Source organism: Pogona vitticeps, chromosome 4 (genome assembly GCF_051106095.1).
Source record: "Pogona vitticeps strain Pit_001003342236 chromosome 4, PviZW2.1, whole genome shotgun sequence".
In the NCBI taxonomy this organism is placed as follows: Eukaryota; Metazoa; Chordata; class Lepidosauria; order Squamata; family Agamidae; genus Pogona; species Pogona vitticeps.
The window spans coordinates 225,842,580-225,868,021 of record NC_135786.1 but is presented as its reverse complement, the minus strand read 5'-3'; the positions used below and the strand labels follow the sequence as shown (position 1 = coordinate 225,868,021).

Genomic DNA, 25,442 nt, shown 5'->3' with positions numbered 1-25,442 from the left:
GAGGAATCACCATTTACAACAGAATGTCTCAATAGGAGAGCTTCTTAGAAGTGTTTAAAGAATCTCCGGTTTCCCTTGGAACGCACTCTGAAAACCACAAGGAAGCAGTAGGAAACTTTTCCCTAGGGATGCCACAAAGACTTATAATTAGTTGGTTCATGTCAAATCCAGTTGCATTGCTTGGATTTATTTATTTATTTATTTATTTATTTATTTATTTATTTATTCATTCATTCATTCATTCATTCATTCATTCATTCATTCATTCATTCTATTTATACCCTGCCTATCTGGTCATTTTGACCACTCTAGGCGGCTAGAGTGGATGTATTTCAAGCCCTGACATGGATGCAACAAACTTCAATACACCAATAATTCAAAACAAGAGTGATTACAAGTATAGGGCACCTCTCTAGTTTTGCAGGCTTCAGCAGTTAAAGTCAGCATAGTATATCCAGATATCAGTTGTTGTAACTCTTTACTTATCAAAGGAGATTTTTTAAAGTTGCCTTTAAAATGCCTCTGTGCACTGCAATTCCACTTTTAAGGCTTTAGTTGTGCTTTGCCAAGGAGACCAATCAATTTTTAAAAGCTGGCTCTCGAATCAAGCAACGACAAATCACATCAGAAGAAATTGTCATTTTGTTTTTATACAACACTTCAACGTTTCCTTCCCACTCATAGAATCAGACATTCATTTCTCCTCCCGCTAGTCAACTTGTGGTCAACATTTCTCTTTCACATCAAGTATATAAAGGCCTCTTTCTGGCCAGCAAAAAATAAAAAAATAAAAAATAAAAATAATATAAAAAAAATAAATCCCTTGATGTCAGGGAGCGGAGGGCAGAAGGAAAAGATATAAGAAAAGCAATATGTGCTCTGTGTGGAACTTGAACTTTTAGTTTGTGAGTATATATATATTTAAAAAAACCAAAAACCGATAAATGGTATATATGAATGGCAGACCAACATACTTTTCATCTGCTTTCTTATGACATTGTGGTGATTCAGACTTGAATCAACTGTTCTTTTCATGCAGAGCTTGGAGGTACTGGATTAAAAAATATTTCTATGATTATTTGCTTTTTATGGGAATGGGAGGGGAATAGTGTTGTTTATTTGCTGTAATGGAACAACTCACTAAGACCGTGTTTGTTTGTTTTCCCCACACAAAGAATAATGCTAATATTGCATTTTCATTATCACTCAACTTTTATTATGTAAAGTGGCTTGCACTTCTGTTCCATTTTTATTACCGGATTACTTGTTTTATCATTATTACTCACTTTTAATTATATCATGCAGGCAGGATGTGTGCTCTGTTCTATCCTGGCCTTGAAACAGAGAGTTGTGCACCAGAGAGCAGTGTGGCAATGGCCAAAATCCTGTTCACGTAGTTATGCGGCACAAACTGAATGATGTCATCACATGGCGCCAGTAATATTAAACTAAAACGAATTAAAAGCTTCCTATCCCCACCTGTTTCAGATTCTGAGGCTCTCTAGGGTTCTATTTTGCTCTGAGGAAACTTCTGGGAGCCTTGGGGTTTGGGAGGGAAGCTGGTGTCCCACCATGATTGGGACAGCCAGTGGTGATCCAGCCACCCTCTGTTTCTGGACTGTACACCATTGTGTTGGTTTGTCTATTGGGTTTTCCTGACACTCTGGGAAGTTGTAGGCAACTGCCTTCCATGCTTTCTGGGTTGTGTGGGTTCTGAAGAAAGAAGAGACAGGGTCTCACACTGCTGTCAGTGGCATGGGAATCTCATCTGCAGGTTAAAAATAGAATACATACACATACCAGTGTCTACCTAAGTAAGTGTAGGAAAGCAGCAATAGTAACCCAACAACAATAGCCTGTCTTATTTCTGAAGCCCTGGTAATGGTAACAAGTAGCCTGTTAAGGTGGAGAACAAGCAAGATGATCAGATACGTATGAAAAGCAGAGTTCTAAACTCTGCTTCCATGTAATGAAAAGGATCCTCTCCTTTTCTAGTGAGAGGATCTCAGGTATGGCTCAGATGGATAGCCACAATTTGGAAGGGTGTTTTATTTCTGGATTTCCTTTAATTACTTCTCTAGGTGTGTATGTGTGTGTGTTAACGAACCTGAGAGGATATGTTGGGGTGGAAACCAATCCATTGCTATTGATCTGTGAACAAAACAATTGGAACACGTCAGAGAAGGATGTGTGTCTGGGAAGGAACATCCTATGCACATGGTACATTCTCAAGATCCACTGTGTTGAGTCTTTATATATAATTATGTGCTGAAGAACATTTCTGTATGTGCTTGGTATAAAACTAAAGCGCAGGACCTCTATCACTTGTGAGAAGGAAGCAAGGAGTCAAAAACGGAATTCGGTTCTATCTTCACTGTACAAAAATTCTGAAGATGCTTCAAAAAACTCCTTATAGCAACACATTTTCATGGAGAATTCATCACCTAGCAACATGATTATGAATTATAGTGAAGATCAGGTCATACTTTGCTAATACGAAGCTGTCATAGAGCCTAAGGAACATTCAAGGGATTGATTAATTGATTGATTGATTGATTTACTGTGTTTCCCCGAAAATAAGACAGGGTCTTATATTAATTTTTGCTCCAAAAATGCATTAGGGCTTATTTTCAGGGCATGTTTTATCTTACATCTTCTGGTTGCTGCACAAGGGTGGAGGCCGGGGTTTCACTTAACCGGGGGGTTATTTTTGGGGTAGGGCTTTTATTACGAGCATCCTGAAAAATCATACTAGGGCTTATTATATATATATAATAATATATAATGCTTGTGAAATACAACCACACACCAAGACTTTAACAGCCAGTGGATATTTAGAATATTCTATTTGTGAAATCGATATTTCATTTTGTTTCCAGATGTCTGTCAAAGTGGACTTGTCCATGAAAGCTCACATGAAAATATACATAGTCTTTAAGGTGTCACATTTTTGACTTGTGTTGTCTCGTTTCATTGGACTTTGTCTGATACAATGGTTTAAAAAAGGCTATTAAGTAAGACAAAATTTACAGTTATTTTTCCTGGAGGCTCTTTCCAGCATCCTTGCCTAGCAGGATTATTTTTCCCCACCCTGAGACAGTTTTATAGGACACTGCCCGAAAGGACAGGGGGTGGGGAAAATAAAATAATTTTTTTGAACATCAAACCTCATGGTTAATCCTAATATTTTCTCCCTTGTTCTTTTTTGTTTTCCCAGTGAAAAGCAAATATAAAATATATTGTTTCTCTGCAACAGGGCAACAAGGCTTTTTTGAGTTTTAACTAGCAAGTGCTTTTGAGAATATATTGCTAGGCGTGACTGAAAGCACCAATAAAAAGAGTTTCTAGTTGTTTCCCTCTTTTCCCCCTGCTTTTGACCCAAAGGGAACTCTGTGTAGAGGATATACTACTTTTGCCTTGAGTTTGTTTTCATTTTTATTGCCAAATCCCAAGGAGCGCACTGCAAGGAAAATAACCATTCAATGCTCAGCACCTCGAGAGTGTAATTTTAACTTGGTCGAAATGTTCATGAACTTCCAAGCAGTAACCAAAGCCTAGGAAGGCCCCAGAAGAGGTTGGGCTACCCATTGCGGAAGATGATTCTCCCCCCCTTTTTGCCAACAGAGAAGCCCCGCAATGTCAGGAAATCCTGCTTGGCATTTAATTGTTAGTGACTTGTTCGACTGAGAACAGAGGTCCTTGATAGCTCAGAATATGAAAGAGGAGAAGAGACCAGTGAATGAAAAGGAAGGGGGGAACTCTTTAAAACTGCCAAAGAAAACCAGGAGTGCCTGTGATCCTGAACAGAGAGCACAAAGATGTGTAATTCTTTTTTGAAGATCTGGAGGGGATGGAGTGATACTGAAGAAAAGGGATTCTCAAAGAATATCTGGGTGGGTTGGCAGCAACAGTGTAATGGCAGAGCTTTCACTTATCGTATTTTTCCATGTATAAGACTCTTTTTCCTGAAAAAGTAGTGGGGTGTCTTTTACACAGAAGTAAGCTGAGCCAGCTGAGGAGAGAACAAAACGGCCCATACCTTGCCTCTGTAAACAGGCTTCCTTCAGTCACAAGGCTTAGCTTTCTACAGTCAGGAGACTTAGCTTCCTCCAGTCGCGAGCCTTATGAAACTGACATAAGCTGATGCTATACAAACCAATTGGAACACACCTCCTTGGAGGTGGAGCCTGTGGGCTCAGATTCAACAGGGACTCCTAATGTCTGACATTCTGAGCCCAGAGGCTGAATTCTCAAAGCTACATTTTCTTAATTTCTGGGTTAGAAAAGTGGAGGGGTCTTGTAAACGGGGTGTGTTATAAATGGAAAAACATGGTAAGTAGAATCTCCCAACTACTGATGAGCAGCAGTCGGTTCAGAAATACATTTCTTTATGATTTTATTACAAAATTTGGAAGTATCATTTCCAGTAGCTAAGCTGGCTGGGGAATTCTGGAGGTTGTGGACCAACAAAGCGAGAAATACTTTGCCATCTAAAGTCCTGGCCATCGGCATCTCTTGGCACTGAATTCATGAAGTCTACAGACCCATGACCAACATTTTTATAACTTACCAACGGTCCTCAATGCTGCCCCCAGGGAAGTTGTCATGGTGGCAAAAGTGTAGTACTTTTGTTTTCAATTTTCTATTGTGCTGCTGAAATTTGGTCGTGTGGTAACAAATGAAGAAGCACTTCTTTTTAAATAACGGCCTGTACGAGAATCTGCACCTTATTTTGAGACTGTGTAATGTTCACAGAACCTTCCTGGTCATGCTTTTCAGCTTCTAAACAACATGTGCTCTCCCTGCATGTCTTATTTCAAAGTAGAAATTCTTGTTTTCACATTTCTTTTTTCGCTCTCACAATTCAGTGATGTGGTATCTGCTGGATTTGGGGGTGGCCATGAAAGCCCTCCGCTTCTAGAACTTGCCCATCCCTGACTATGGGCTGGATTCAGGCTTAACCATCTTTAGAGCAGGACTCCAGGATCAAATAACTAATGACTATATTCCCTTTACCTGAGGAGTCTATTCTAGGCATGGATAATTCTGGATCCAACCTAACGATGCTTAACAAATTCCAGTTCCAGTCCTTCAGATTCCTTTCATTTTCTGTACAGCTTAAGTTTTTAAATATTTCATCAAGTAGAAGGTCTCCATAGGTGTAGGTTTTACATGGCAGTTTTCTGAGTTTTCTGCAGTTTTCTGAGCATCTATATCACACCTCAGCAATCCACAAGGATGTAGAAATGAGCCTTTAGCTCAGAATGAAATGCTGATAACGGACTCCAAGGTGTGTCATTCTCCTTTGAAGTTTCACAATCCTTGGTAAGAAACCAAGAAAGCATGAAGCAATTTAGGTGAGCCCCAAATATCCATCTGTTTTCCGAGGCCAAGCAACATTTCATTAATCCATTGTTCTCACACTAAGCGCGGCTGCATTTCCACATCTTGGTGTAATCACAGAGCATTTGTACAATTTATGCAAAATCATGCTTTACACGTATAACTGGGTGAGAACTATATTGAAGATTGAGAAATTAGTCTTAGGAACGGTTTGTGAACCCTATAAAATGTGTATTTCTCTTTGTGGTGTGCATTTGTCAGCTTAGTGAGTAAGAAAATGCATGCTCTGTACATTCATATGATTTAGATTTACTAACATATGTATGGACGCTCTTCTGTTATACAGCCATTACATCTCTCATAAAAGATGACATTTCCTAAGAGGATTTTAAAGAGACCTGATTTGAATGTAAATGTATTACTCAGTCCTTTCATATACTGTATTTGGGTAGATAATAGCAAACATGTTCAATACTGCAACCAGCAAGGTTGTTAGTAATGGAGGGGGAGCCTGTATGTTGCATGAACTACTGAGGAGAAAACAATCTGCAGCTCTCTATAAGATTCTTGTCCCTAAGGACACTGCCACCCTTAGAGAAAACTGAGAGGCAGGGTAACCCAGATTTTAAAAAAACCTTTTTTCTGCATGATGAAATTGCACCTATGTCTTTATATATAGGAGAATGCGTTGCAGAGTTTTGAAATTTTGGTTAAATTCCTTTAACTGCCAAGCAGAAGTGTAGGAATTCAAAGAGCCAAATAGCTTTAAGTTCCCCAGAGTAATCCACTCCTTTTCTCCCTAACTGGCACTTAACAGTCTCAATAACTCACTCTGAGACATTAGTAGCAGAAAAAATAAAAAACATTTTCTTTACTTACAGTTGTGAACAAATCAAACAGCAAACTGATAAACACGAGTGCCTTCAACAAGCTTCAACAGACTCAAGAGTGGGAAAAAGAGCTGAGCAGAATAGCAGGGCTCTCTTTGAATTCAGAGGTAGGAGGGAAATATTGGGTAGTGCTGGATAGATTGACAGTCTCTCCAGTGCAGAAACGTCCTGCAAGCATACCTACTAGAGGCAGCATGTGAGGTTGTAAAAACTGCAGAAGAAGCCCTTGGGCTAAATTCAGAAGCTTTCCCCAATTCTCCTTTAGCAAAGCCAACCTGTCCTTCTGCTTGAAAACTGCTGGGCAGAATTTGAGAGGGAGGGGGAGAGAGAACAGGGTGGCAAGAAGGGACAGAGAAAACGAGGCAAGGGCAGAAGCTGCAACTACAAGATGCAAGCCCTTTTTCAAAACAGCACCCAATCCAGTTCTTTTCTGCTCCATTTTCTGCAGATACACCACAGTTACAGGTGGTATCGCATCACCCTTTTTTTCTGCCAAAGCAGGAGTGCGTGCATGAAGAAATTAAGTGGTGCAAATGTCTCCTAAAAGTGAAGTGAGTAAGGAGCAAAGTTCCAAATATCTTTATCTCCCAAGGCAGAAGATCCACAGCACAAAGAAAAGACCTCCAGGTGTAGATTCTTTAAGGCTCTAATATAAAATACAATTTCAGATACAAAGACATAATATCACTGCATGGATTCAACCTTCCAGTGTCCCTCCTGCACAAATGTATTCAAATTCTACGACCTAAACCAGTGGTTCTCAATCATGGGTCCCCAGATGTTCTTGGTCTGCAACTCCCAGAAATTCCGAACCTGAATTGGTAGTGTGTCTGGTCATGCACAGATATTGGGATGCAAACTGAAAAAGAGTACCTAGAAGATGACCTCTCACGTAGTCAGAGGTTCGTTCCATGCTCAGTGAAGCTGGACTACAACATGAAACAAGAATAGATAACATTCAGGCTAGATTATTGTAATGGGGGTTTTTGGTGGAAGGGGCTTGTTGTGACCTTCAGTTAGCTATACTGATATTGTAGGCCAGCTTTCACTGGGTGAAATTCAAAGCAAAATTTTGTGTTTGATGCCAAGACTGAACTTTTGTTGTTGTTGTTTAGTCGTTAAGTTGTGTCCGACTCTTTGTGACCCCACGGACCAGAGCACTCCAGGCCCTCCTGTCTTTCACTGCCTCCCAGAGTTGGGTCAAATTCATGTTGGTAGCTTCGGTGACACTGTTCAACCATCTCATCCTCTATCACCCCCTTCTCCTCTTGCCTTCACACTTTCGCAACATCAGGGTCTTTCCCAGGGAGTCTTCTCTTCTTGTGAGATGGCCAGGGTATTGGAGCCTCAGCTTCAGGATCTGTCCTTCCAGGGAGCACACATGGTTGATTTCCTTCAAAATGGATAGGTTTGTTCTCTTTGCAGTCCAGGGGACTCTCAAGAGTCTCCTCCAGCACCACAATTCAAAAGCATCAATTCTTCGGCAGTCAGCCTTCTTTATGGTCCAGCTCTCACTTCCATACATCACTACTAAAACTGAACTAGTCCTAAGAAATAATGATCTTTTAGTAACTCTTCGACACAAAAGCAATAAAACATGCACTATTGTATTTAGTGGAGTGTTATTATTTGTGCATGTGCAACAAAAGGGAAGTTGCCACGCAGCGCACATTCAACCTAAACACTGGACAACATCCAAAGAACAGCCTTCAGACCAAGCTGCCAATATATTCTTGGATGACGTTGGCAGTGCTCTGCCCATTGCAATGAAATCTAGGAACATTTGCTGTTTCAAAACATGTGTGTTATTTTACATCTATTGGCATATGTAAAATTGTAATTTGGAATGCAATAATGGAGTTTATAAATTTGGGGACCATCACCCAGTTAAGGACACCAGATGCTAAGCTGATTTGATTATGTGGCCCACTTTTGCATTGGCAAAAGAGCATCCAAGGCAAAAGGAACAAAGGCAATCTCACAAGTGCCTCACAAACTTTGGTCTGTGGTGTGACAGGGGTGGTTGAACAGGCATGAAATCATATTCTTTTATGTCATGTTTGTATCTCTGCCATCTAAGTTGTTTGAGTCCTGTTTCACAATGTGCAATATTTTGCAGTGAAGCAATGAAGTTAAACCCAGTCTCAGAGAAATCCCTTAATCCTGCATATTACTGTGGAAGCTTGTACTTTGGTAAATACATTCGTAAAGACAATGTTCATTGTTGGAGGGCAGTTCCCACTTCATTTATAGCAGCTTTGTGGTATAAGGTGACCAAACACATTGGGCTTACCTAAACTATAAGGTGTGCAAAACAGTAAGAAAACTCAGATAAAGGTACTTTCTAGATTACAGTTTTTTTTCTTTCGTTATGCTGAGCTTTAAACATAGTGACTAACTGTCCTGACGAAACAAGAGTGTTCAATTTCAGTAAGTAGACAAAAACTTGCTGTTTAGCTGAATGTCCACAAATGGGATGATTCAATGACCAACCTGTATGTTTTCCAAAGACCAATTCCTGGCCAGGAAAGCAAGTGCTTGGATTATCTCCTGAACCACATGATATGGGAAAATATTATGACATTTGCTATGGAATGTCCTGAAGAATTGGGACTTGGGCTTGTCACCTCCTATTGCCTTAAGTGCCCTGGAGTCAAGTGGAGAGAACATTTTTCTGGAAACAAAGCCAGAATCTTAAGAGGAACAGTGTTCACTGGTAAGGAACAGCTTGTTCTGCTAGCCATCAGATTTCCCTTATAAACCGAGGCCACCCATATAATAATTCATAAAGAAAATGTTTCGTATTCTTTGAGGACTGCATTGGCCAAGACTATTCTCCTTGCACCTTTTTAGTTTTATGTATATATCATTATTTCATCAGCTCCAGGCATCAAACATATTGCCAACATTCCCCTCCACCCCCACCCCTCTTCTCTTGTTTATTGCATCATTGAACCTGGGTAAATGAAGGCATCTAGCCAAGCCATCTGGTAATGATAAAACAGTGCTCTACAATAGAGGAAGATCAACAAGTCATATGGATTTACGGTAATACGAAGCGTATGTATACATCTCCTCCACACACCTTAGAATATTAGTCATTTTGTTTTGTTTTGTTTCTCTCTCTCTCTCCCCTCTGCCCCTGCACACACACATATAGGCTGGAGGGTGTGAGAACTCAAGAATCATGCTCAGTGCAATAGTTAACAAATGTGGCTTGCATCTTTCCCCAGTGTTCTTTATAACTCCTAAAGCATCCGTCCTTTGTCTGATATTCCGCAGCTGCAACTCTCATCTCTCCAATTGCCACGGCTACAGCAGGAATCGAACACACCTGGTGGGTACCAGTTTGGGGAAAGCTGTGCTAGAGATTATGGCAAACTTGGTATAATTCATGCTTGCCTAATAACATACAGGGCTGTGTATAAAACCACAAGCTGGAACATGAATGAAGTAAAATGCAGCCTGCACTGCACCCTATTTATGGCTGTGTGGGAGGCTACTTCGTCTTTCTGGTAATTTCCTTAGCATTCCATGAGACAATCTTCGTTCATGCCTCACACTGCTCTGAGTTTCCCTCGCTTGCCTTTAATGATGTGACAACACCACCATATAAGACTGGCTACCAGGGGACATCACTCGACTCACTGCACCATCCTTGATTGGGTGGGAACGTCTGTGTGACTGATCCAGGAAGGAGGAAAATAAGCAAAGCATTTATTTCACACTTCTGTGGCTAGCAAATTGGGTATTCATAAAATATCAGGATTATCTTCTAAAATGAAAAAAAAAACCTTTCATCTTGGCTGGAAATCAGCAGAGTTTGGAAACAGTACTCTTTCTGGATTACAATTCCTGGTCATGCTGATGGGGATTCTGGGAATTGGAGTCCTCCACCCACCCAAACGTTCCACATTCCTGAAGAAATTGGCAGTGTAATGAGATATGAAGATGACTTGCTGTTTGCTTTTCTAAAGAAGTCCAGGAGATGAAGCTCCACTCTGGACAAAAATGAGTGTGTGGTTTAGATATCAAAGACATACATCAAAATCTAGGCATTTGAAGAAATGTTGCTGCATATTCACAATCGATCAGACACACTAGCTCAACCTATTGAGATGTCAAGACAGCCTGTCAAGAATTCATTAATCCCTACATCCATTTAGGAAACAGTATATCTCTTTGATCCCTATAGTGTGTCTTGTTTATGTGTGACAACCATTGGCTGAAATCCTGTAGTGCAACTCTAAGTGTGCAGTGATGGTGATGTCATCAGCAGTGGGAAATCAGTGCTGATTCAAGGCATTTTGGAGTGTAACTCATACCCAAAGCAATGAAATAATGTCATTCTGAAGTCCCTAGAGGAAACTTTTTAATCAGAAGTGACTTGCCACTGCTGAGGACATCATCACTGCTATGTACACAATATGATTTCAGCCATTGTGTATGTTCATCAACCAATGAGTACGTACTGTTGCATACATTTACTTTGTACCCTAAATTATAGGGTGGCAATATTCCTAGATATGACTGTTTTGCAGATTGTCTATGACATCAAGGCATATACATTCCTCTGTTTCATTCTTCAAAACAGAAGCAGTATTTCATTATATGCACGAAGAAGTCCAGTATGGTTGTTGGCCTAAAGCTGAGCTGGCCCGTGCCATGGCAAAAAGGATTACACAAAAGGACTATAACAATAAACATTGGGGGAAAGGTTACAGCAGCAGTATCCTTAGCACAACATTGGGGATGAATCCAGAGCATTGGGAGACCCAAATGCCTCCTGAGATTAACCACAGCATCCCCCAACTGCCAGCTGGGGCACAACCAGGACTAACAGTCCACCAGACATGACATGGGTGCATGTCACTCTGTGGCTCAGTATGTCCTCAAGAAGCATGACAGAAATTTGCTCTTCACTTGAGGAGAGAAATGATGTAGTAGGGCTTAGCATGTTCCTCCCCCACTGCACAGATCTATTTTTCCTAATTCATTGCAGCTGAATAAGGCGTATGTCTATCTCTCTTGCCATCCTTCATCTCTCTTACATGGAGTTCAGAATCCATTCTGAATTCCAGCACTCCTATTTCCATTCCCACTTTGTAGTAGACCTTCTCCACTCCCTCTTTAGCACTTAAACCCTTCCACATATTTGCTGGCTTCTGTCATGTCCACACCTTGAATGCCATTGAGCCAAAAACTGACCGTTCCCCAATTTCACAGGTCAGAATTTTAATGTGCTTCCGAGAACAGTGTCCACTGACTTTCTGCTGTCGAGACTTCCAGGTGCAGCTTCCCTCAGCTGCATGAGGAGAGACTGGAAAAGGTCCTGGGAAAAAGAGAGTGGGAGATGGTTGACCACTTCCAGAAAAACAAATCAATGTGGATATTGACATTCCCAGATGAATTTTATAATCTGTTGCTATTAAGCTATGAAACCGAAGGCAGACCAAATGCAGTCAATTATTAGGAACACAAAGAGAAGACCCAGCTTTTAGACTTTTACAAATTAGCATCAGGCCGAACTTCCATAAAACTAAATATTCAGCTTGAACTTGGGAAGAGTTTAGGGGCACAAAGAAAAGGTGAATAATTCCATTCACAAATATTAAGGAAGACAACTGTACTTGTAATGGTCCATAGCACACGTGGTAAAAACAAAGGAATCTTTGGGCATTATGCTGTTTTCCCACTAGTATTTTGCATTTAGCTGGCTAGATAGTTCAGTGGCTTGGGTAGCTGGCTACAGAGTCAGAGATTGGGGTTCAGTTTCCCCACTGTGCCTTCTGAGCATAGAATCAGCCTATGTGGCCTTGGGCAAAACACACAGTCCCAGGGCAACCTCCAAAAGAAAGGAATAGTAAATCGCTTCTGTCTCTACCTGAAAACCCTTGAAAAGGGGTCACTGTAAGTCAGAACTGGCTTGATGGCATTTATTTATTTATTTATTTATTTATTTATTTATTTATTTATTTATTTATTTATTTATTTATTTATTTATTTATTTATTTATTCCCCACCCCTCTAGACCATGTCTACATGGCACATGGTATTTTGTATTTAATGATTACTTTTCATTGTGCTTCGATGCGTTAGTCTGATTTTTTAAAAACTTGGAACTACTATTTAAAGTTACTATTGATAAAGAGGTGACTAAATACAAATGATTAGGTTTTAACGACTAGTGTTTTAATGATTAAAACAGTTAGCAATGATTCTGTCACAGAAAAGTCTTCTTCCCGGGCAGTAGATGGAAAAGATTCCTTCCACTTTCCTTAGAACATTTTTTTTTTTGCATTTTTAGCCAAGCACTGCAGCTTGGAAATGCTAGCCGACGTTAAAGTTCCATGAACTGATAAAGCCACTGTGGAATTCTATGTTTGCATTTGTGGTACAATAGATTATATGAGTGGATGAATTGCCCAGTTTCACATTGTAGCATGCTCATTATTTTAAAACAATGCATTTTTCCTTGCCGTTTATGAAAAAAATGGTAAATTTTCTTAAGTGCTGATAAATAAGAAACCAAACTAAATTCTGTCACTGGCCAGATTCACTAGGCAGAGCAGTTCCCTGATGGAAGAAGACCACATGGAAGCTGTCCATCATATTGCTGTTATAGAGGACAAGATTGTCAGAAACCCTTTAGTGGTGAATTGTCGTAAGTTAACAAATCTTTGTTGGCATTGTGGGCTGCACAGCAAGCTGTGTGACTTGGTATGCAACAGATAACGCCTATGGAGACTACTTAACTTATAGCAATTCACTGCTAAAAATTACTCCTTTTGTGTAACTGTGCAAGAGGATGTTGGTCCAAAACAGGATTTTTGACATACTGCAGGAAATATGTACCGTCTGTCTTATTTTGCCTCATGCATGCAAATATATTGGATGTAATCCTATTGGTGTTCTCATAACTTCCCAGCTAATTGTGGCTAATTTGCAACGTGCTTGGGGCACGTCTAGGTTTTGCTATCTGGTTTATCACCAGGGAAAATAACTAAGAAGTGTTACAGCAGCTCAGCAGTTAGGCACAATTAAGTGCAGCATGACACAAAAACTTTATACAAATAACAGGACTTTGCACATTATTTTACAATTTTTTACAATTGTTACATAGGGGCCCCTCTCCTGTGACACCCTAAGGGCCTGGCTCCACTCTCAGGTTTTCACCCCTGAAATCTCATTGGAAGGGAAGCAGCTGGCCAGGTAGTTCTAGGCACCTGAATATGATTTCCTTGGTTTTGAACAGTTCTAAATGTCACGTTCAAAACCGAACCTTAGAAGATACACTTCAAAAATTCAAAAGCTCAACTTTAGTTAATGAAGATTTTCATGGATTGACTTCACAGTGTCTCAGAAGGAAAGACACTGAACTATACTGTTGCTAGTGTTAATTTTCTGCAGCTAGCAATATATTTTAAGTTCAATATACTTCTCTAGGTGCGTTAGCCATACAGTATGACTTTTCAAGCAATGTGTCATACAGTATCAAAGAATAAAACTGTCACACCAAAAATTGGGAAAGAATTACACAAAGACACATCAGATGTGAAATAGAACTAAGCAAGATTATGTCACTAGATACCAAGATTATGTCACTAGATAAATCTGCAAAACAAACAACTCCTCGAGATTTAAGGTAAAATTGTACAAGTTTTTTAAAACATCACTTGCCAAAAAGCATTGCTTTTCTTAAAAAGCATCTTAATAAGAAAAGACATGTACACATTTGACAAGTGTACTGGAATAGAAGCTAGTGATAGGGTGTTAAATGTTTTCTACAACCTGTATGGAAGAGGCAGAATAGCGACACCATTTCCACATGGACATACCTAATTTTTCAGTGGCATTATCCTGAAACAACTCTTTAAGTGATGCTGAGGGCAAACCATTAAGTCATGCTCTTGAAAAAGCCATTTGGTATCTAGAAATCATTAGATCTTGGAAATAATATTCTAGTGGTTTTCAGCCGTGGGTCCCCAGATGTTCTTGGACTAAAACTCCCAGAAGCCTTCACCACTAGCCAGGATTTCTGGGAGTTGGTGTCCAAGAACATCTGGAGACCCAAGGTGGACAACCGTTGCACTATACTGTTCTGTGTTACAAGGAACACCTCACCCCCTTTCCACAATAGTTTCACTGGCTACTGATCTGTTTCCAAGCATAATTCTAGGTTATGATGAAGCCCCATACAACTTGGGCCCGAGAATATGAAAAATCGTATTCATTGGCTCTGAGATCAGCGGGAGAGGCCCTTCTTTCAGGCCCAACCTTCTGAGGCTCGTTTGCTGAGGAAGCAAGACTGGGCCTTCTCAGCGGCTACTCGTAGGCTTCAGTCCTCCTGCCAAGGGAGGATACAGAAGCCTCTTTCTTTGCTGTCCCTCCATGGACAGGTGGTGAGCATTTTGTTCAGGCTGGCCTTTGGCAACTTATTAAAGTCAAGTAGTCTGGAACAGAGTGTGTTGAGGTTCTTGTCCTTTTAATGTAAACCAGGGCTCAACTTTTAGTAGACATGTCTTAAAGTGGCTTCCTTTCAATTGCATTTTAATATATGGGTTTAATTTCATCTCAGCATGTGTATTTATGGTGTTTCAACTTTACAGATCATTATATATTAAGCCACCCTGGGACCCAGTCCTGGGAGAACAGCAGTAAACAAACAAACAAGTGGAAGGGTAATAGATTGATAGAGTTCCTATTATCGCATTAGTGTGTCTTGGGAGTTGCAAACACATGTGAAAAAATTGTCCGGAGCACTACATAACGAATTTTAATTTCTTGCCAGCAAAAACCCAAATCTCCTATAAGCACGCATCCAAATGAGGCAGCCCATTGTACAGTTTTATGTTCCATTGTATTAGCTGTGAGTATAATTGCATATGATAGGAGGAAATGTGCACTCGAGATGCTGCTTTACAATAGCAGCTATTACTTCCATACAGAGATGCCTGTGGCCAGCCAAAGCAAGATGAAATCCCTTGTGATGTTGTTCCTGTACCAGATGCTTGGCGAAGATCACAAGTGAAAGAATAACAATGGCCTATTGTTGGATGGAAGCAATGAACAATGGGACCTCTTTCTCGATACACTGAGATGCAGATCGAGAGTTCCGGTGGGCAAGATGAGGGAACTGCATGGTGATTCTCCACCTACGTACGTGTTTTTAATAGGGAAAAATAAATATTGTTCATGGATTAGGCATCCTTCAGTCTCGAGAGACGATAGTAACGTGCTCTCAATAGAGGACTTGGAACAGTGTCTAGTGTGGCTGAGAAGACCAATGCAAGAGTGAACTGTTCAATATAGGCTTCCAGAGTCCAGACGTAATACAGTGGTGCCTCACTAGACGATGATAATCTGTTCCACTGAAATCGCTGTCTAGCAAAAGCAAATCGTCATCTAGCGAAAATCAGTTTGCAAAGCAGGGACCAAACATTGTCCAACGAAATTCCCCCATAGGAATCACTGTTTTGCGAATCGCTATAGTGATCACAAAAAGTCAATGTCTAGCAAAAAAACTGTCATGCGGGGTAACTGTCTAGCGAGGCACCACTGTATACACCTGACTGCTTTGCTTTAGTATGAACAGTCCAGTTCACCTCCAAATTCGGAATGACCAGGATTCAACTGCTGATTTGCACTTGCGTAAGTGAAATAGTATAAGTGACAGTGGCAAAGGTTCCAGCCACTGGATGGACATATCAATGTCCTGGATCAGCGTAGCTGGCTTTTGCCCACTGTCCAGGAGGATGCGAGAATGCCCCGGGTCATGTGCTTGGTTAGGGAGGGCGAGCACGACTATTTAAAGAAGCGCTCACCCTCATTGCACCCTCCTTCCTGTTTGAGCTCCCTCCCTCCCTCCTTATTTCTAGTGTGATTTTATGGTTTCCTTTTAGGGGCCGGATAGGAATGTTTGACCTTCATACTGATTGGCTCTTGGATGGGGGGGATTTTTCGCCTATCCCACACTGGAGAGGGGTTGTTGTTGGCAATTTTTGGTGGGAATTTTAGGTCACATTGGCAGGTAGTGTGGAAAACAGGTCATCTTGGTGTGTCCCATTTGTAATTCAGGTAAGCTAACAGTGTATCCAACCTCCCGGTTCTGCGGATCGTGCAATTACAGGGCTGATGGTGGGAAGATGCGCTGAGCCACTTCCAGACCAACAATCATCATCTAAAGATGGCTTGAGGTCTGGGGTGATTATTAGCAGCCGGCCGGATTCCTGCTGTCTTTAAGACCTCTGGAGTCTGGGGCCGGGGACTCGCCCATTGACATATTTGGATACCCTGCATTCACCTGTTTCCGCACTACGGCAGGCCCCCTCCTTTGACGATGTTGGTGAGATACAATTTGATCTGATTTAATAAAGTATGGCCCGTATTTAATCCATATCACTGTCTCGCATCTTTATTCTGGGACTGGGTGGGCAATTGCTGTTATTTAGTGAAGTGTTACTTCTGTTCCCAGATATGTGCCTGATCAACCACTCAGCAGTGCACTGGCTTCAGGAAGAAAAGTGTCAAAAAAGAGATATCACAAGTTTATTTGTGCACTCATCATAGGCATCCTTCAGTCTCGGAAGACTATGGTAACATGCTCTGAATAGAGGACTTGGAACAGCATCTAGTGTGGCTGAGAAGGCCAATTTGAGAGTGGCAATCTCTTCCACACTGAAGACAAATCCAATCTGTCCCCTGTCCAGCTTCCTGATTTTGCTGCTTTCGTAACTGCCTCTTTGCCTCGGCCTGCTGGACAAGGGTCTCTTCAAATTGGGAGAGGCTGTGATGCACTGCCTGCCTCCAGGCTGAATGCTCAGATGTCAGGGTTTCCCATCTGTTAAGGTCCATTCCTAAGGCCTTCAGATCCCGCTTGCATAGCAGCAGATACAAAGCAGTTCAGGAAATGCAGGCATAGTTCAATTCACAGTGCCAACCAGTTTTAGCAAATGTTAGTTGCACCAGTCATAGTTCTTTTAAAACCTGATGGGTCCTAATTGCCTATTCAAGACCAAATAATCAGAGAACATTGGGTACGGCACTTGGAATAGCTTACAGTGACATACTGGGCAAAATCCTGATCATGCAGGATTTTGTAAAGTTAGTAATACTTGTGCTGTCAAGTCAATTCTGACTTATGTTGACCCTTTCCAGGGTTTTCCAGGCAGAGGGTACTCAGAAGTGGTTTGCCATTCCTTTCTTCTGGGGGCGCCATAGGGCTGTGCCACTTGCCCAAGGCCACCCAGGCTGGCTAACTGCTCCCTGGAGTCCCAATGGGGAATCCAACTCTAAACCTCTCGCTCCGCAGCCAGATAACTCACACACTCTAGCCAGCTCATCATAAAGTATGCCTGTGGAAATATGCCAGATAACAAGGCAGTGAACAATTTGATTGCACAATCCGTCCCACGACTCCCATTATGAGTCTTGTGCAATATGAAGTGGTTCGTAGATAGCACATCTGCCTTGGTGCTGTTGTCGCTATGCCCCTGTAACTACACAAGATAATTTTGCATGACGTTGCTAGAAAAAAAATATATATTCCCTCTCCCCCCCCCCCCCAGCTACTATGGTAATGGAAATCAGAAGGAGAAAGGAGGTTGGGGTGAAATTGGCAGGGGCATCCTTGTCAATCACTGGTGCCAAATCACACATCTCTTTCTTCCTCCACCACCACCCAGAACTGTCTCCCAGTTAAGGAAGAGATTTTCATCTCCGCCTTTCTTTGTCCTGAGGCAGCCGCTGTTGGAACTGATTAAAGCCACTTCATAAGCGGATGCTATCTCACAAAGAAATTTCATGAGATGAAGATGTTTTTACAAGCTGCTGTCAGCAAAGAGCGTGTCTGCACTGCACAGTGAAATCAGTTTGATGCCCCTTGAACTGCTACAAAATTCTTGGAGTTGCAGTGTGGGGAGATACATAGAATGTACTGCTATAGTGCGCTAGAGTTTTCTAGCAAAGAATTCAGAGTGTCTTTCCAAAGTACAGTTCCCAGCCTTTCACAAGATGGTGTCCATAACGGCTAGGTAAAGGTAAAGGTAAAGGTTCCCCTTGACAATTTTTGTCCAGTTGTGTTCGACTCTAGGGGGCGGTGCTCATCCCCGTTTCCAAGCCACAGAGCCAGCGTTTTGTCCGAAGATAATCTTCCGTGGTCACATGGCCAGTGCGACTTAGACACGGAACGCTGTTACCTTCCCACCGAGGTGGTCCCTATTGATCTACTTGCATTTGCATGCTTTCGAACCGCTAGGTTGGCGGGAGCTGGGACAAGCGACGGGAGCTCACTCCGTTGCATGGATTCGATCTTACGACTGCTTGGTCTTCTGACCCTACAGCACAGGCTTCTGTGGTTTAACCCGCAGCGCCACCACGTCCCTTTCTCCACAATGGCTAAAGTAGCATCAAACTGATATAACTATATAGGGAGTGCATGCCATGTGCTGTCAAGTCACTTCTAATGGCAACTTTATGGATTAATGATGTCTAAAAAGTCCTGTCATTAAGACATTGCTTAGGTGTTAACACTGCAAATTCAAGGCCGTGGCTTCCTTCAACGCAGTGCCCGTTAGGTCATCCTGTTTTCTTACAGTCTTCTGTATTTGCAAGTATTACTGTCTTTTCCAAATATGATAGCCTCCGTTCAATCATTTTAACTTCTAGTAAGAACTCTGGCTTGATTTGATCTAGAACTCTCTTAGGTCTGTAATATCCATATGAATCTTCTGAAGAAACTTGACACATCATGTAGCAACCAGCAACAGCAATAGTCTCAATCTTTGGTGATACACTAAGAGAAGGGGACTTGGTGGCGCTGCAGGTTAAACTGCAGAAGCCTCTGTGCTTCAAGGTTGGAAGACCAGCAGTCGTAAGATTGAATCCACGCAACGGAGTGAGCTCCCGTCGCTTGTCCCAGCTCCTGCCAACCTAGCAGTTCAAAAGCATGTAAAATGCAAGTAGATAAATAGGTACCACCATGGTGGGAAGGTAACGGTGTTCCATGTCTAGTCGTGCTGACCACGGAAACTGTCTACGGACAAACCCTGGCTCTATGGCTTGGAGACAGGGATGAGCACCGCGCCCTAGAGTTGGACATGACTGGACTAAATCTCAAGGGGAACCTTTACCTTTTACACTAAGGAAAAGAGGCAGAAGGTAACTAAATGTGGACTTTGCCGTACTGTCCATATTCTGAGCAAAACCTCAGAAGGCTGGTCTCTGGTCTGTGGGTTGTACTGCTGCACTACTGCTGCAATCTCAGCAGGCAACTGCCATATACCAAAACATCCCATCTGCCTTTTCTACAACTCCTGCTACGATGTCAAGGAAACATCTTTGAAACCACGACATACGGTCTTGGACTGGTATGATATAACAGATACGAGTTTTAACCAAAAACATCATTAGTTGAACAGCAGTGTAATATGCATACTCTAGCCACCTAGAGTGGCCTTTTAGGCCAGATGGGCAGGGTGTAAATAAATAAATAAATAAATAAATAAATAAATAAATAAATAAATAAATAAATAAATAAATAAATAAATAAATAAATAAATAAATAAATAAATAAATAAATAAATAAATAAATAAAGACTGTTCCCAATATTGCATTTTTTATTTTTTATTTTTGCATTTCTGATGGTGTTATTTTAGACATCTGCAGTTGGTTATAATGTTTTAGAAAATTCTGTGGCATTGTTCCCAGCGCTCCAACAACATCGGGGGCTACTGAAACGTGTTTCATCCACAAGCTAGTTATTTCTATGGCCAGGTCTTTGTATTTTGTTAATTTCCCTAATTCTTTATCTTTAGCACTGGCATCCCTTGGAATTAGAATGTCAATTGTCGAGGCTTTTCTTTGTTCTATTGCTATTATGGCTCAAGGTATTATGCTCAAGGTATTATGTCTGTCCGTTTGCATCTGAAAGTCCCACAAGATCTTAACTTGTTCGCTTCCTGCCACCTTCTCTACCTGATGTTTGCACGGCTTCTTGGATGCTGGAAGTTTATATTTTTTACATAATGATCAATGTATTAATTTTGCAACTCTACCATGTCTAGCTAAACATGCACAGATGAGGTGTGACACAGTTTCATCTTTTTCTTGGCAGTCAACATTTGCAATTTAAACTAATTCCTGAATTTTAGCTTTCATGACATTGTTTTAAAGTGCTTGTTCTTCTGCAGCAAAGATCAAGCCTTTGGTTTCTTTCTTAAGGGTCCCCAGTTTTAGCCATGCTCATGTTGAATTGTTTTGTTGTTTTCTACTAATTTTAGAGCTACCACAAGCAGCAAAGATCAAGCCTTCAATTTCTTTCTTGATGCTCTCCAGTTTTAGTCATGCCCAAGTTATTATGTTTTTCATCAATAGTTCTCAAATATTGTCCATACAGTAGTTTATTTTTCCCGCTGTTTGATTTATCTTCAAATCATTGGTTTTTAAAAAATATTCAACCTTTGTTTCTATTCTTTTCCAAGATGTTTTTTTTATTCTTATTAGTTGCCTAGAATCCTGTGTTCAGCTGGAACATTGCTTCTTGTCAGCTGGAGAATTTAATAGAGAGAAACTACTACATATAATATAGCTTCTTATTTAGAAAATTATATCCTACGGTGCTTGATGTTCCAGATAAGGAAGTAGCCTGGTTTTATATGCAACCGAAAATTTATTTATTCCCTTATTTACTTCTAGAAAAGAAAATGACTACTCTGAAAATGGACTCAACTCCTGTCATCGGTATCTCCAGTGGTATCTGAAATACATTTGAACTTCTAAGGGGCTTTTAAAAGTTAATAAGAATTCAGATTAAAGGCTTGCATTTGCAATATTACCCGGCCTACTGTCTGGTTCCAGCAGGCAAGAAGCCAAAGCCATGCAGTTCGAAAACATGAAAGAGGCACATAATATTTGAGTCTCCATTTTGCAGAGAAACTTCCTGAGTGGTCGGAAGCTTGAAGCACTTGGAAAGTTAAAGCGACAAGCATGAAACGCGCCAGCCTACCAACCAGTTCTTAGTGGTAACAACAGAAAATGCTCACTAAGATCAAACAGACAAATTCAGCTGCCACCTTTATGTAAGAATCCAGGTGTCCCAGCTCAGTCACCTTTGTATGCAGAAAATCCAAAGGTTCATCCAGAGTACAGGATTTTACTTTTAAAACTGATTAGTTTTAACCATAATTTCAAGGCCAGCAAAGTAGTTACAGAAGCAGAACTTAGGGGGGAAAAAAGGACTTTTCTGGACCAGCTGCTGGCTGAGAAACTAATTACAAGTAACTTGATGGTTGAAATCCAGTAGAAAGTTGCAACTGGAGTAGGCCCATTGAATCAGTTTGCCTGCCCTGCCTCCATGACATCAGAAGGCTCCACCCCATGACATCATAACAGCACAGCTGTGGTCTCAGGTTTTGGCAACTGGAATATTAGAGAATGGAACGTGAGGGGCCTGGCAAATTATAGTGATGCCTCTACTTACGAATGCCCCTACATACAAACATTTCAACTTACGGACAGCTCCGGTCGCAAAATTTTGCTTCTACTTGCAAACAGCGCTTTCAATTACGAACACAAAAAGGCAGGGGAAAAGGGCGGGAAATTCAAATAGCTCACTGTAGGTGGCGAAAGAGGCTGCTTCTTTGTAGCTCTTTCGCCCTGGCAGTTAGAGATCCGAGGAGCCTGCCTGCTAAGGTAAGGTGCTCCTTTATACTTTAAAAAAAAAGTTCTGGGTATTTTTGCAGTGTGGCTTTAGGCTGGGGGGATTATGTTTCTGTGCTGTGATGGGTCTTGGGGGGTTGTTTGTTTTTTGATTTCCCCCATTTCCAGTGGGGGGGTTGGTTGCTTTTTGGAGTGTTTTTTTCCCCATTTCTGATGGGTCTTGGGGGTGGCTTTTTTTTGGGATTCCTCATTTTCGATGTGTCTTGAATGCTTTTTGCTTCATTCTCTGTGCATTTCTGATCTGCTCCATTTGTTTTTGCAATGGTTCCTGCATGCTTCCCTTGCTTTTTTCTTAGATTTTTGTGTACTTCCAACCTTGTCCCTTTGTTTTCTGTGCATTTCTGATCTGCTCCGTTTGTTTTCTGTGCATTTGCAATGGTTCCTGCATGCTTCCCTTGCAGCTTGGGTTTGGGCTAGGTGTGTGGGGGGGTTATGTTTCTGTGCTCTGATGGGTCTTGTAGCCCCTTTCTGCTACGGTCTGTGCTGGCTGGTTTGCTCTAAAATGGAGTTTAGATTTAAGTCTCCTCCCCATCCTTGTCTTCTCTCTCTCTCTCTCTCTGCTCCCCAAGTGCTTGTTTTGGTTTAAAATGTGTTTTGTTTAAAAGGTGCTTGGTTTGGTTTAAAAGGTGTTTGATTTTGAAGGTGCTTGGTTTGGTTTAAAAGGTGTTTGGTTTTAAAATGTGTTGGTATAAAATTGTTCCCCATTGTTCCCTCCTTTCCTGCTCTTTTTTTTAACCTAAGTCATCTTAGGTTTTTTTAAAAATTCTCCCCCTAATGGTAGAGGACGGATTAAATAGTTTTGCATGATTCCTATGGGAACTAATGCTTCGACTTACAAATGGCGCCTCTACATACAAACAAAAAACATCCGGAATGGATTAATGGGTTTTCAGTGCATTCCTATGGTAAATGCTCATTCAACTTACGAACGTTTTGATTTAAGAACATCTTCTGAGATGGATTAAGTTCGTAAGTAGAGGCACCACTGTAGTATGAATGAATCCTCAAAATCTTTGCTTTTCCCATCATGAGCAAAACTGGCAACAATTTCTGAAAGTGTTATTTGAGAATAGAGAAATTATGCATATTTTATCTTTTTTCTTCCCGTCCCCCCTTCCCCCGACGTTCTGGATCCTTTCTGCCCTCCTTTCCTTACCTTGTGAATCGCTTGTTGCCGTATCGAGTGCGGGGCCGCGGGCTGGAGCCAGAGCATAGGCGCGGAGCCGTGGCTGAGTTCGTCCTGGGCTTTTCGGCTTCGGCGCAGCTCGGACGCTCGGGTGCCTGCGGTCCGAAGAAGGTGGCTGTTTGTTGTCTGTGGCGCTTGCCGCTGAAGCGTTTTTCGCGCCATTGGAGACCCAGCTCTAAGATCGTCTGGGGGTTGCTTGCCAGAGAACGGGCTTCTCGGTCAGGAGCCTCTCTGAGGAGGAATATCGTCCGCTGGTGGCTGGTGGCTGGGCGCTTACACCCCCCCGAGCTTGGAAGTCTAGCGTCCGGAGCCCAATTGGTGACATTTTCCGGGGTGAGCGGAGGCGGCTCGCGTTCTTTCTGAGTTCTGTGGTCCCTGCTGCTGGAGCAAAATAAGGCGAAATTTTGGGAAGAGGCGGCGGAAGGAAGACCTTCTCTGACTGATTCCAGCTTGTCGGATGACCGCCATGTTGGGCTCCCTGTGGGCAGCTCCTGCCTTGTTCCTAACCCCAGACTGCTTACCCTGCCTTCTCTGGACTATCTGTAGAAACATCTTGCTACTCTCTCAAAGAAGGGCAAAGGGGATAACAGGGACTATTTATTACTGCATTTGGCTTCTGTCGTTCCAGTTGCTGCCTGCTGTTTTTAAACTGAACAACTCAGTGTGCAACATCTCTACTCTGGCACCTTCTCTGGACTTAACATCAATCCAAACAGCCTTGGAAAAATCTGTCATTGTTAATAACATCATTAAGATCAGTAAAGCTCAAAAGGCAAGGCTGCGATCCACTAAAGGATGGACTTGACCCAGCTGGGGAGTGGGGGGGGGGGGTAACACTATTATTATTTTTTGATGTTCCTTATAGCTATTTAATTTAATTTAATTTACTTTGTATATGTTTAAAACTGTGTTAGAATATTTGTGTTATTAGCTTTTTTTTTTTCCCTTTCCTTTTTTCTTTTCTTCCTTATTTTGTCTGGCATGGAGGGGGAGGCCTGTTTGACCAGCAAGGGGCCTTTCAACATCCCTGTGGTTATGGGTAGAGGGCGATATGGCGTTGGCGCAGCCCCCACTCGTGTTAGTAGAACGGTGAACAGATGTTTGAAGGCTGTTCACTGTTCTGAGGCTGTGACCAACCCCCAGAATCGAGGTAACCAGTTCAGCCAGCCTTCCACTCTAACCCTGCTGCTGTTGAATGCCAGGTCTGTATCCAACAAGCCCCAGCTAATTCAAGATCTTATTCTGGAGGAGGATGCAGACCTGGCATGCATAACCGAGACGTGGCTTAATGGGGAGGGTGGACCTCCTCTGGCCCTCATCTGCCCGTCCGGTTATGATGTCCAGCACCAGGGTAGACTGGAAGGGTGGGGGGGGGAGTAGCCATTGTATATAAATCCACCTTGGAGGTTACCAGGCGCTCCTCGGCGGTAAGGCCTGGTCTAGAGGCCCTCCACGTGTCGATTGGGGCCAGGGATGGAATTGGGATTTTGCTGGGCTACCGCGCTCCCTGCGGCCCAGCCACTTCCCTTCCGGAGCTGGCTGACTTTGTCTCCGCGGCATTGTTGGGATCCCCGAGGCTTTTGGTCCTGGGTGATTTCAACGTGCATGCGGAGGCAGAGGTTACTGGGCCAGCTTCTGAGTTCTTGGAAACCATGGCTTCCTTGAACATGTCCCAACAAGTCAACGGCCCCACCCACGTGGGCGGTCACACACTGGACCTGGTCTTTTCCTCCAATTGGGGTGAGAGTGGTCTGATGGTGGCGGACCTGGTGTCAGTCCCCTTGTCATGGTCAGACCACCACCTGATTAAATGTAACCTCACAGTGGCTCTCCCCCCACGCAGGGAGCAGGGGCCTATTGCTATGGCCCGCCCTCGAAGACTACTGGATCCGATTGGTTTCCAAGATGCCATGAGAGGGATTACCGCTGACCTGGCTAGCGCTCCTGTCGACGTTCTGGTGGACAGCTGGTCTACCGCTGCCACCCGGGCAGTCGACACGATCGCGCCCAAACGCCCTCTCCGACGCAGAACACGTCCGGCGCCCTGGTTTTCCCAGGAGCTCCGGGCAATGAAGCGAATAAGGAGAAGGCTAGAGCGTAGATGGAGGAAGAATCCGACGGACGATAATTGGATAGCCGTTAAGGTCGCAACTAACCTTTACCTGAGTAAGGTGAAGGCTGCCAGTAGATCATTCTTCGCTAACCGGATAAGCGAAGCATCCAACCAGCAGGCGGAACTTTTCCGTATAGTACGCGACCTATCCGGAGTTGGCCCGGGAGATCGGCCTCCCCCTAGTTTTTCTCC

The 25,442-nt window shown here is 42.3% G+C and overlaps 1 long non-coding RNA gene across 1 annotated transcript in view; it reads right to left on the bottom strand.

The window, feature by feature from the left end:
- Nucleotides 1-6,187: 6,187 nt before the first annotated feature.
- LOC144588583 (uncharacterized) overlaps nucleotides 6,188-25,442 on the bottom strand; it is a 97,884-nt gene continuing 78,629 nt past the window's right edge. Inside the window, exon 2 of the long non-coding RNA XR_013544199.1 lies at nucleotides 6,188-11,565. This is a non-coding gene — a long non-coding RNA (uncharacterized LOC144588583). The remainder of the gene's footprint in view (nucleotides 11,566-25,442) is intronic.